The sequence below is a fragment of the Salvelinus namaycush genome, chromosome 4 (genome assembly GCF_016432855.1).
Source record: "Salvelinus namaycush isolate Seneca chromosome 4, SaNama_1.0, whole genome shotgun sequence".
NCBI classification, from domain to species: Eukaryota; Metazoa; Chordata; class Actinopteri; order Salmoniformes; family Salmonidae; genus Salvelinus; species Salvelinus namaycush.
In genome coordinates this window covers 15925489-15939343 of record NC_052310.1, presented here as the reverse complement: position 1 = coordinate 15939343, position 13855 = coordinate 15925489, and the positions used below count along the sequence as shown (strand labels likewise).

Here is a 13855-nt window from a genome sequence, read left to right as displayed (position 1 = left end):
TATCCTCTGCGGCAGAGGTAACTCTGGGTCTTCCTTTCCTGTGGCATTCCTCATAAGAGCCAGTTTCATCATAGCGCTTGATGGTTTTTGCGACTGCACTTGAAGAAACTTTCAACGTTCTTGATTGACTGACCTTCATGTCTTAAAGTAATGATGGGCTGTTGTTTCTCTTTGCTTATTTGCGCTGTTCTTGTCATAATATGGACTTGGTCTTTTACCAAATAGGGCTATCTTCTGTATACCACCCCTACCATGCATTGAAATGCATTCCAGGTGCATCCTCATGAAGCTGGTTGAGAGAATGCCAAGAGTGTGCAAAGCTGTCATCAAGGCAAAGGGTGGCTACTTTGAAGAATCAAACATTTAAAATCTATTTTTATTTTTTTTAACACTTTTTTGGTTACTACATGATTCAATATGTGTTATTTCCTAGTTTTGATGTATTCACTATTATTCTACAGTATAGAAAATAGTAAAAATACCCTTGAATAAGTAGGTGTCCAAACTTTTGACTGGTACTGTATCTGTGACCAACATATGCATATCTGTATTCCCAGTCATGTGATATTCCCAGTCCACAGATTAGTGCCTAATGAATGTATTTAAATTGATTGATTTCCTCATATGAACTGTAACTCAGTTAAATCTTTGAAATTGTTGAATGTTGCATTTATATTTTTGTTCAGTATACAATAATATGTCAAATTAGTTTGTGACATACAGTACATGTACATTACTTCTGAGGCCTTGACTTCACAGCCATCTTTCAATATCCAATCTATTTCCCCTTCTTGATCTTCTTTGCCGCCTGCAGGACAGAGGGACGGTCAGCTTTGTCCCCAAACTCCTTCTCCCGGTGCTCCAGCAGAATACCCTTCGGGAATTACACACAACATTTAAAATATATATGATTCACTAAAAACAAATGTAAACTCATATGATGAAACCAGTAGAGGAAATGAGGAACTTACCTGTTTCCCTGCTCCAATCACATAAACACCACCGAGGATGAAGCCCTCCCCCTTCGTGTTACCCTGGTAACCCTTCTTCCTGGCTCGAAGGAGGTTCTGCCACACCCCCAGACGAGCCAGACCAAGACCCAGTCCCATCCTCCTCGGCTTGGGACCATAGAAACATTGCTGTAAAAGACAACTTCCTATCATTAGTCTTTCTCACATTACCTGATTGGAGAAAAGTACAGCGAATATAACTGACCTTCTCATCCACAAACATCTCCCCATTGAAGTAAGGTCTGAAGTTCTGTATCTCTGTGCCGATATCCTCCTTCACTACGGCATACAAAGGGACCCCAAGCTCCTCCAGCTGGGGCTTCAGAGAGGACAGCTCAGAGGCCTCCTGGAGAATGAGTATACGTGCACAATTCCATGAGTATACACAGCCACATATATACAGCATGCATACACACTCATACCCCTACAAATATACTGTACCTCTCTGCATAAGGATCATCCGGGGCGCCTCACAGCCATGAGTACCGCACCAGTCTTTTCCCACAGACTCCTGGCTTTAACAGTCTTATCTGCAGAGACACAACCAACAATATTGCACACAATAGTAAGAAGCTTTCAGGTGTATACATTACATATTTAAATTAACACTGGCACTGAATCAAAAACCACTCCACTGCTGGGAGATTATTCTAGAAGTGCTTTTCCATTGAAAGCTAAATCAGCTGATGAAAGTTAATCAGTAAAGCTTTTGTTTTTGTCTCACCGGCTGCGGGTGTTGATTTGAGCTCCATGTTCTCCAAGTGATCCAGAGTGGACGGGGCTGACTTGGTCAGGAACAGGTCAGTGTTGGCCAAGATAAGGCCAGCCAGCCAGGCAACCAGCACCCCGAGGCCCACAGACCATACACTGAGGGACAGGGGCTCCCCCTCCAGGAGGAAAGATAGCACTGCAGGGACAGACAACTGATTAAAAAGGTCCAATGCAGACGTTATTATCTTAACATCAAATCATTTCACTGACTGTAGGTCTATAACCTCTCACATGTAGTGTGATATAATATAAACTCCTGCAGACTTATGCATTTCTTGCAGTAAAATGATACTGCTGTTAATTTGTCTCAAGGAACAGCAGTGGAACAATATGATTAATTTATTTCAGCATCTCTTGATAAAATGCAAATGTGGGTGTAATGTGTTATCTTTGACACTTATGCAAGCAGTAGGCGATTTCAACTATATACACATAAAATATGCACTCAAAGCAAACTTAAGTCTTACACTAAATGATCAAAAGTATGTGGACACCTGCTCGTCAAACAGCTCATTCCAAAGCCATGGGCATTAATATGGAGTTGGTCCCGCCTTTGCTGCTATAACAGCCTCCACTGTTCTGGGAAGGCTTTTCACTAGATGTTGGAACATTGCTGCGGGGACTTGCTTCCGTTCAGCCACAACAGCATTAGTGAAGTCGAGCACTGATGTTGGGCGATTAGGCCTGGCTCACAGTCGGTGTTCCAATTTATCCCAAAGGTGTTTGATGGGGTTGAGGTCAGGGCTCTGTGCAGGCCAGTCAAGTTCTTCCACACTGATCAACAAACCATTTCTGTATGGACCTCGCTTTGTGCACGGGGGAATTGTCATGCTGAAACAGGAAAGGGCCTTCCCCAAACTGTTGCCACAAAGTTGGAAGCACAGAATCGTCTCTAGAATGTCATTGTATGCTGTAGCGTTAAGATCTCCCTTCACTGGAACTAAGAGGCCCGAACCATAAAAAAACAACCCCAGACCATTATTCCTCCTCCACCAAAATGTACAGTTGCCACTATGCATTGGGGCAGATAGCATTCGCCTGGCATCCACAGAGCTTTACACCACTCCAGCTGACATTGCGGATGGTGATCTTAGGCTTGTGTGCGGCTGCTCGGCCATTTCATGACGTTCCCACCAAACAGTTCTTGTGCTGACGTTGCTTCCAGAGGCAGTTTGAAACTCGGTAGTGAGTGTTCCAACCGAGGACTGCCGATTTTTACAAGATACAAGCTTCAGCACTCAAGAGGTCCCGTTCTGTGAGCTTGTGTGGCCTACCACTTCACGGCTGAGCCATTGTTGTCCCTAGACGTTCACTTCAAAGTAAAAGCACTGATGACATTTGGACATTTGGCACAGGACCAATCTCCACTGTTTTTATGCCTGCCCATACCTTAACCCCACCGCCACCATGGGGCACTCTGTTCACATCAGCAAACCGCTCGCCCACATGACGCTATACACGTGGTCTGTGATTGTGAGGCCAGTTGGACGTAGTGACAAATTCTTTAAAACAACATTGAGGCGGCTTCTGGTAGAGAAATTAACATTAAATTCTTTGGCAACAGCTTTGGTGGACATTCCTGCAGTCAGTATGCCATGTGCACACTCCCTCAAAACTTGAACATCTGAAGCATTGTGTTGTGACAAAACCACACATTTTAGAGTGGCCTTTTATTGTCCCCAGCACAAGGGGCACCTGTGTAATGATCATGCTGTTTAATCAGCTTCTTGATAATCTACCTACCTGACTGGTGTGGTATATGTTGGCAAAGGAGAAAATGCTCACTAACAGGGATATAAACAAATGTGCACAACGTTTTCTTAAATAAGCTTTTTGTGTGTATGGAAAATGTTTGGGATTTTTTATTTCAGCTCATGTAACCATCACGTTGCATGTTGCGTTTATATTGTTGTTCAGTGTAGATTAACGCATTCATTATATCAATGTAAAGACATTCTGGTGAGCACTACTGTATTTAGTCTTCTGGGGCAACAAGTTGGGCTATGACAGAAAAGCTGCATGCATCTAACTATAATAGATAAATGGCTTACCAAATGTCAGCAATAAGCAGAAAGTAACCGACTCACTTTAGTGAGTCTAAGATCAGCATATCCCAGGCATCTTATCGGGGTTTCTCAACCGTGAGAACTTTTCCGGGTAATTGTAAACGAGATACATTTATGCGTTAAATCAAAAACAGAATACTTGAATATCCCAAATAACGTCAGTGTGCATAAACGTGGTTAGTATACACTTTCTCAATCCTCATGGATTTAAAAGGAATGGGGAGGGGGGGGGGAAATAGTTGTCAGCCCATTCCTTTGAAATCTATGAGTGGACGTGTACAAGTTCATACTTCAGGGTGGGGAAACAGAATTAGTCTCAAAACAGACCGCCAACACCAAGAGTATCTTCTGTAGATCGACTGAACAGTTTTTACAGATCAAGTGTGGAAGTGAACAGCTGTTTCATGTTGAAGGTGTTATACTTAAAGCCAATGAGCCAGATTTGCTCCGGTAGAATTCCAGATAACCCCTCCCCCTTTTCTGTAACAGTACATTTTATTTCCTAACTATGAGGAGCCATGGTGTTGCCTTTGCCCTGGTTGAGTCAGAAGGCACATTGTGTCCCAACCATGACTCAGTTCTTCTGACAAGGCTCCATTTGTATTATCTCATGAAAGCACATCGTCTCAGATAAGGTCACGGATGCAGTGAAAATGTCTCAAGGCCTGTAATCACAATCCCCTCGATTGGACACTCACTGCTACATTTTGTAAGCTGTAGATCAAATAATCTTTCGACTTAGTGTGACATTGCAAATGTCATGCATACACAGAACACTACCTGATTCAGGACAGGGCTATTGAACAAAATCAAAACCTGATGAATCAATTCTGAAACATTTCTGCTTAGTTATTTGGGTAGTTGCAAAACAGAGCAAGGTCCTTTTGGGGGGGGTGACAGCCACAGTATCAGTGTCAATCACAAGCTCACACATTGGGCGTTCACAGTACGTTAAAGAAAATGATCCGATTACCCAAGACGTAAACTGTAAATGGACTGCTGTATCCAAGAGAGTCAAAGTTGGACAAAAACATGTGTTCACCACTAGTAATTAACCCTACAGTCACTAAGCATTTAGAGACAATTCAGTGTGGCAGCTGATGTACAAGTGACAGACTTAAAAGTTGAAGCGCAAGGAGTGGGTCCACCTTCATTCGTCATACATTGTATAAAACCGAAGTAGACTGTCAGTCAACTTGTTTACCTCTAGATCTGAAAGTGCACATGCATTAAGTATTATATTTAAGGCCTAAGAGACAAGAATACAAACTTGTTGCTGTAGATTTCCCAGGACATAGAACAATAGACAGAACATGCAGTGTTGCTCCCTCTGCTTCAGTTTGTCGTCTGTCCAACAGTGTGAAGTCCAGATGTCACACACCCTATACTCGCCACATAAACAGGAGGCTGCCAGAGGGTCATTTGAATGATTGAGGATTCAGCCAATCACATCCCTTACATTATATAAATACAGTGACCGACTTTAAGGTGCCTAGATCTAGCCAAGGTCTTCCTAAAAAAAAAAAACAGTCAAGACATAAAATGCACAGCATTAAACACTGGAAACTTAACTAATTGTTGTTGCCAATGTAACCAAAACATGTCAGATTAACAGTAAGATTGACTACATGAGCAGTCAATATGGTTGAATTAGAGAAATACTGAAACAGACATGTGAAAACCTGTGTCAAGTGAATCATTAACCTAGCCAGAGAAAAGAGATCAGAGACGTACTGATGCATAACGAGATCTTTATTGTCAAACAGAGGTCTTTCAGGTCCTCAGGTAGCCCGTCTGCTGTGTGTCGATCAAATGGGGAGACTTGGTGTAAAGCATCAAGTCTGGTCCCTCCACAGAGTTTAGACACAGACCATCATAAACACACTCCGACAGCCCAACACAGCACCTACACATCAGCAGGACAAGCCCCTGCAGATCCCAGAGAGAACATGGCACCCTTTCTACCTCCTAAGTTGGGTGGAATTTGTTTCAGTTTCTATCAAAAGGCACATTACTTCTTCTCCAATGACACAAGTTCAGTTTGTACTTTTCTGGCAGCTTTCAGGACTTCCAGAATGTTGACCTTATCCCCGAACTCCATCTCCCTGTGCTCCAGCAGTACACCCTGCAGAAGAAAAGATATTGGAAGCGCCATTTGATTCATTTAGCCAGCATTTCCCTCAACTTATTTTACAACCCATGCATCAGTGAGATGGCAAAATGAATATTTCCTGAAAAACCTACCTGCTGGCCTGCTCCAATGACGAACACCCCACCCAGCACAAAGCCTTCTCCAAACACATTTCCTAAGAAGCCGTTCTTGAAGGCTCGCAGACCATTCATCCACACGCCCAGACGGAGGAACGCCAACAAACCCATCTTACGCTCAAGGGGCCCATAGAAACATCTCTGTGACACAAAACAGAAGGCTTTGGAGTTGCAACAAATCGCTCTATTCATATTGCAATAATCATGTCATATTAGATAATGTGTTGCATTCATAACTAGTTGAGATATGACCCACTACGGCACTGATTGGACAAGAGGATTCATTTCCTGTAAATTAGACCATGAAATCCAGCCTATGCACCTTTTCATCCATGAAGATCTCCCCATTGAAGTAGGGTCTGAAGTTCTGGATCTCTGTGCCGATGTCCTCCTTCACCACAGCATACAGAGGGACCCCGAGCTCCTCCAGCTGGGGCTTCAGAGAGGACAGCTCAGCGGCCTCCTGGAGGATTACACCACATAAGCCAATTGTCAAATGACAGACAGGGCCTAGATCAGACCACAACCCGGCAGAATAAATAATCATGAAGTAGCCTATATTGATATGACGTTGAAGTCCCAGTGTTGAGGTCAAAAGATTTGAGTTATGGCCCAGTGTTGATTCTAGTGGGGTTATCACCAGTGGGATTTCAATTGACACCACCTGCGGTGAATACCTGCGGGTGGCAGGTAGCCAGTGGTTAGAGCGTTGGGCCAGTAACCGAAAGGTCGCTGGGTCGGATACCCAAGCTGACAATGAGCCCTTGAACAAAGCACTTAACCCTAATTTACTCCAGGGGGCACCATACTACTATGGCTAACCCTGTAAACCACCACATTTCACTGCAGCTATCTGGTGTATGTGACAAAAATGAAGTACTATTTGGGTCAGTGGAATCAACACCACATTGTGTTCTTACGACTGTTGAGTTAATTTCCGTTAAAAGGAGTTAAAGATATGTGTCTCATATCCCAGCATGCTCTGTTGCAGGTAGATTTTTAGAACAGTTTGTTTTTTATAGCTATGTCTGCACACACATTGACTAATTGATCTTATACTTAAGATCTAAAACAAGTCTAAACTAATCAAATCTGTTTGATGAAAGCCATCAAATGCAACAATCATGTATGTTAGTAGCAAACATGGTACTTGTACCTCAAATTCACTCAGAACACACCCTGGAAAATAAATACGCAAATAAGGCTTCACACCTCAGTGTTACATCAAATAAATTCTGTAATAAAGTGTTTACAAGCACAAAGGTAAACAGTCACTCAAACTATACCTCTCTGCACAAAAATCATCCAGGCCGCCTTACTACCACGACAACTGCTCCAGACTTCTCCCATAAACGTTTGGCCTTCAAAGGCTCACGGTCTAAGTGGGAAACAAGTTGCAAGGTTAAAATTAAGCAAATTCATGTCACGGGTTGCCTGGGAACCCGACGTTGTTGGGCAGAACTTAACATTTCGATCAGGACAGTTACCTCAAGAACGCTACAAGAGAATGTTGAATAAAATTATATTTGAACATACTTTACCGGTTGTCCGTGCAGTTAGTCCTTTTGGCGGTAGGAATGGGAGACAAGGTATCCATAGGAAAGTATAATTAAGTCAACCGCCAACAGGACCAAATGCACTGACAAACCAACCGTACAGTATGTTCAAATAGGCTTATTAAATATTGTGGCTTGTCGAGGTCATGAGGGGAAACTGGCATGATTCAAAACGCTATTTTCTGCCCGATTTGAGTCAAAATCGGGTTCAGGCAAGGCTACTTCAGTTCAGATAGTCCTATGGGGATAATTGCAATTGTCACCAATACATTCTGTAGCCATCCATTGTACACCAATACGTCAGATAACATAATACATTTAGAAAGTACTTTATAAACATACCTCCTGTCAATGGTTTGAGGTCAGTCTCCTCTAAATGTTTGAGGGTGGCCCTCGATGGCTGCGTCAAAAACAAGTCGCTGAAAGAGCGCAAACCAGTAGCGATTAAGGCAACAACTGCGCCCAATGACTGGACCACAACATCCATCGCAAAAGTTGTCTTTGTGTCGAAATAGGAAAGGAAATTCAACACGAAACCACTCTTGGACCATGAACACTCTCAACAATGAAGGCACGCGGTCAACCCTTGGCATAGATTGGCCCCTTATGACTCACACGTTGCAGGCTGGGTTTAAATCCCCGAATAATTCAATCCAACCCAATCGTTGACCAAACATTGTTTTGATATTTCACAAGTGATTTCGAAAGTACATAGATACATGTTATGTGAGCAATTCAGTCCCTGTCTCGCCAGCAAAGTGATTGGATTGATGCCGCACAGGCATGGCCAATTACACTGCGTTAAAGATGCGATTAGACAGGCAGCCCAATTCTGATATTTTTGTCACTTATTGGTCTTTTGGCCAATCAGATCAGTTCTGAAAAATAACTGACATGAAAAGATCTGATGTGATTGGTCATAATACCAATTAGTGGAACATTTTAGAATTGGGCTGCCTGTTTAAATGCAGCCTCAGAGTGGCGCTATCACCATCAACCATGTGGCACATCCATCTGTAGCGTTCAAAGAGCACATGCGAAGCTGATCATATCTACAGTGTCCTGCCTACTGCCATAGTTTTTCTAACTACTAGAACCAGAAAAAGAATCACCACATCAATTAAACATTTGACTGCTTAAAAAATGTCATTCATAATAAATACAATTGGAGGCACAACTTTACACAAATTTATTCAAAGCAAACTGAATAGACATATTGTTAAATTGACATATTACACAAGTTGAGATATATCTCCCTCTTGGAGACATCATGCATTTCATTAGGCGTCAGTCGAGCTTCTCTACTGATTTATAAGATGTAGAATGTTATAACATATAGATCTTTAGGCTATCATTGCATTTGAACTAACACCTTTGTCCAGATAATGTAGGAAAATTATCATTCCACATCTTAGTTGTCCTCCTCTTCCTCCTCTTCCTCCTGAAAAAAAGAACCGGGTTTAGATGGAACTGATACACTGTTTAAACCTGTTTTCTTTAGTCATTCACTCTTGAGTATGTCTTCTTATATGTTATGCATGCTATCATTGTAGTTGAACAGTGTAAATGTCTCTTGAAACAAAAGCCTTCTCCGTGTTAACCTTCTCCTTGGCTTGGTCATCAGGAGTTGTATGTTCAAATGCCCCCTGTGACATCTCCGCTCCCTCCTCCACTCCCTCCTCAGATTGCGTCACATCGGGTCTGACATCATCACTCTCTGAGGCTGCCCCTTCTTGTGTGCGATCAATAGTGTCACTTGGGACAGGGTTATCGGTCTCCTATGTTGAGTTTGTCAGAGGGAAACTGGTTGAGTAATAAAACATGTTTTAAGCCTGCCTCTGACGTCACATGCAATATCGCCTTCTCCTCTGATATTCTGATCCCTGTCTGTTAACTCTTGGTTGACTGAAAACCTCACAACACTCACAAAAGTTTAGACACACCTACTCATTCCAGGGTTTTTCTTTATTTGTACTATTTTCTACATCAAAACTATGAAATAACACATATGGATTCATGTAGTAACCAGAAAAGTGTTTAACAAATCAAAATATATTTTATATGAGATTCTTCAAAGTAGCCACCCTTTGCCTTGATGACAGCTTTGCACAATATGCATTCTCTCAACCAGCTTCATGAGGTAGTCACCTAGAATGCATTTCAATTAACAGGTGTGCCTTGTTAAAAGTCAATTTGTGGAATTTCTTTCCTTCTTAATGCGTTTGAGCCAATCAATTGTGTTGTGACAAGGTAGGGGTGGTATACAGAAGATAGCACTATTTCAAATCAAATCAAATTTTATTACTCACATGCGTCGAATACAACAGGTGTAGATCTTAAAGTGAAATGCTTACTTACGAGCCCCTAACTAACAGTGCAGTTTAAAAAAATACGGATAAGAATAAGAGAAAAGTAACAAGTAATTAAAGAGCATCAGTAAAAACAATATATATATACAGGGGGGGGTGCCGGTACAGAGTCAATGAGTGGGGGCACCGGTTAGTTGAGGTAGTATGTACATGTAGGTGGAGTTAATTAAAGTGACTATGCATAGATGACAACAGAGAGGCAGTGGTGTGGAGAGGGGGGGAAATGCAAATAGTCTGGTTAGCCATTTGACTAGATGTTCAGGAGTCTTATAGCTTAGAGGTAGAAGCTGTTTAGAAGCCTCTTGAACCTAGACTTGGCGCTCCGGTACCGCTTGCCGTGCGGTAGCAGAGAGAACAGTCTATGACTAGGGTTGCTGGAGTCTTTGACAATTTTCAGGGCCTTCCTCTGACACCGCCTGGTATAGAGGTCCTGGATGGCAGGAAGCTTGGCCCCAGTGATGTACTGGGCCGTTCGCACTACCCTCTGTAGTGCCTTGCGGTCGGAGGCCGAGCAGTTGCCATACCAGGCAGTGATGCAACCAGTCAGGATGCTCTCAAAGGTGCAGCTGTAGAACCTTTTGATGATCTGAGGACCAATGCCACATTTTTTCAGTCTCCTGAGGGCGAACAGGTTTTGTCGTGCCCGCTTCACAACTGTCATGGTGTGCTTGGACCATGTTAGTTTGTTGGTGATGTGGACACCAAGGAACTTGAAGCTCTCAACCTGCTCCACTGCAGCCCCGTCGATGAGAATGGAGGTGTACTCGGTCCTCTTTTTCCTATAGTCCACAATCATCTCTTTTGTCTTGATCACGTTGAGGGAGAGGTTGTTGTCCTGGCACCACATTGCCAGGTCTCTGACCTCCTCCCTATAGGCTGTCTCGTTGTTGTCGGTGATCAGGCCTACTGCTGTGTCATCGTCAAATTTAATGATGGTGTTGGAGTTGTGCCTGGCCATGCAGTCATGAGTGAACAGGGAGTACAGGAGGGGGCTGAGCACGCACCCCTGAGGGGCCCCCTGTGTTGAGGATCAGCGTGGCGGATGTGTTGTTACCTACCCTTACCACCTGGGGCGACCTGTCAGGAAGTCCAGGATCCAGTTGCAGAGGGAGGTGTTTAGTCCCAGGGTCCTTAGCTTATTGATGAGCTTTGAGGGCACTATGGTGTTGAACGCTGAGCTGTAGTCAATGAATAGCATTCTCGCATAGGTGTTCCTTTTGTCCAGGTGCGAAAGGGCAGTGTGGAGTGCAATAGAGACTGCATCATCTGTGGATCTGTTGGGGCGGTATGTAAATTGGAGTGGGTCTAGGGTTTCTGGGATGATGGTGTTGATGTGAGCCATAACCAGCCTTTCAAAGCACTTCATGGCTCAAGACGTGAGTGCTATTGGTCGGTAGTCCTTTAGGCAGGTTACCTTAGTGTTCTTGGGCACAGGCACTATAGTGGTCTGCTTAAAACATCTTGGTATTACAGACTCGGACAGGGAGAGGTTGAAAATGTCAGTGAAGACACTTGCTAGTTGGTCAGCGTATGCTCGCAGTACACGTCCTAGTAATCCGTCTGGCCCTGCAGCCTTGTAAATGTTGACCTGTCTAAAGGTCTTACTCACATCGGCTGCGGAGAGCGTGATCACACAATCTTCGGGTACAGCTGGTGGTCTCATGCCTGTTTCAGTGTGATTTGTCTCGAAGCGAGCATAGAAGTAGTTTAGCTCGTCCGGCAAGCTCGTGTCACTGTGCAGCACTCGGCTGTGCTTCCCTTTGTAGTCTGTAATGGTTTGCGGGCCCTGCCACATCCGACGAGCGTCAGAGCCGGTGTAGTACGACTCAATCTTAGTCCTGTATTGAAGCTTTGCCTGTTTGATGGTTCGTCAGAAGGCATAGCAGGATTTCTTATAAGCTTCCGGGTTAGAGTCCCGCTCCTTGAAAGCGGCAGCTCGAGCCTTTAGCTCAGTGCGGATGCTGCCTGTAATCCATGGCTTCTGGTTGGGGTATGTACGTACGGTCACTGTGGGGACGATGTCATCGATGCACTTATTAATAAAGCCAATGACAGATGTGGTGTACTCCTCAATGCCATTGGAGGAATCCCGGAACATACTGTATTCCAGTCTGTGCTAGCAAAACAGTCCTGTAGCTTAGCATCTGCTTCATCTGACCACTTTTTGATCTAGTCACTGGTGCTTCCTGCTTTAATTTTTGCTTGTTAGCAGGAATCAGGAGGATGGAATTATGGTCAGATTTGCCAAATGGAGGGCAAGGGAGAGCTTTGTATGCATATCTGTGTGTGGAGTATAGATGGTCCAGAGTTCTTTTCCCTCTGGTTGCACATTTAACATGCTGATAGAAATTTGGTAAAACTGATTTAAGTTTCCCTGCATTAAAGTCCCCGGCTAATAGGAGCGCCGCCTCTGGGTGAGCATTTTCTTGTTTGCTTATGGCGGAATACAGCTCATTCAATGCTATCTTAGTGCCAGCCTCTGACTGTGGTGGTATGTAAACAGCTACAAAGAATATAGATGCAAACTCTCTCGGTAGGTAGTGTGGTCTGCATCTTATCATGAGAAACTCTACCTCAGGCGAGCAATAGCTCGAGACTTCCTTAGATATCGTGCGCGGACATATTTGTCGTCGGTCCAAATGATTAGCCAAGCAAGGGAAATTTGCAGCGTAAGCCCTTGTTTTTAATGGAGTTTGCGAGTGTACAATTATGTTCACTTCGGTGCCTGAAACGCCCCATAATTCAATTTGCGATGTTTGTACATCCGCTAAGAAAGGTCAGCCCAAACTTAAAACCTCAACGTTAATATGGAGTCAACATACAAGTGTAAGTAAAAACTAATGTAAATAAGTTAGAAATTGTGCTACTAATGCACAAACACGTCTCGTAAAAGTAATGATGTTTTTGTTTGGTTAGCTTTTGGAAATGAATTTGCTAGCTATCATACAGTAGGCATATATTAATAATGATATAGTTAATATAAGTAGACATGCAATCATAATTGACTGAAGCGCATATAAAGCACCCACAAGGTGGCTGAAAGCACAATCATCGCGGGATGAACGAGTGACATATTTCCGGGCAAGGGCGGTCCATTTAAAAATAATTCCTTCCTTCCTCCCTTGCCCTTTGCCCTGCAAGTGTACCCTCGTCAGACGTCATGATACGTCATCAGAAGTGTCCACTAATTTGAGGGCTGAGGGGATAGGGTGTGTCTTTTAAGTGTTTGAAATGCAGCCCCAGAGGTACCTCTGCTGCAGAGGATAAGTTCATTAGTTACCAGCCTCAGAAATTGCAGCCCAAATAAATGCTTCACAGAGTTCAAGTAACAGGCACATCTCAATATCAACTGTTCAGAGGAGACTGCGTGAATCAGGCCTTCATGGTCGAATTGCTGCAAAGAAACCACTACTAAAGGACACCAATAAGAAGAGACTTGCTTGTGCCAAGAAACACGAGCAATGGACATTAGACCAGTGGAAATCTGTCCTTTGGTCTGATGAGTCCAAATTTGAGATTTTTGGTTCCAACCACCGTGTCTTTGTGAGACGTAGAATAGGTGAACGGATGTTTTCCACATGTGTGGTTCCAACCATGAGGCATGGAGGAGGAGGTGTGATGTGTGGGGGTGCTTTGCTGGTGACACTGTCAGTGATTTATTTAGAATTCAAGGCACACTTAACCAGCATGCCATCACAGCGTTCTGCAGCGATACGCCATCCCATCTGGTTTGCACTTAGTGGGACTATAATTTATTTTTCAATAGTATAATGACCCAACACACCTCCAGGCTGTGTAAGAGCTATTTGACAAAT

General features: G+C 43.5%; 2 pseudogenes; both read right to left on the bottom strand.

Moving 5' to 3' along the window:
* Positions 1 to 632: 632 nt before the first annotated feature.
* On the bottom strand, positions 633 to 5212 carry LOC120046223 (annotated as a pseudogene).
* A 375-nt stretch (positions 5213 to 5587) lies between these two features.
* On the bottom strand, positions 5588 to 8373 carry LOC120045479 (annotated as a pseudogene).
* Positions 8374 to 13855: the final 5482 nt, after the last annotated feature.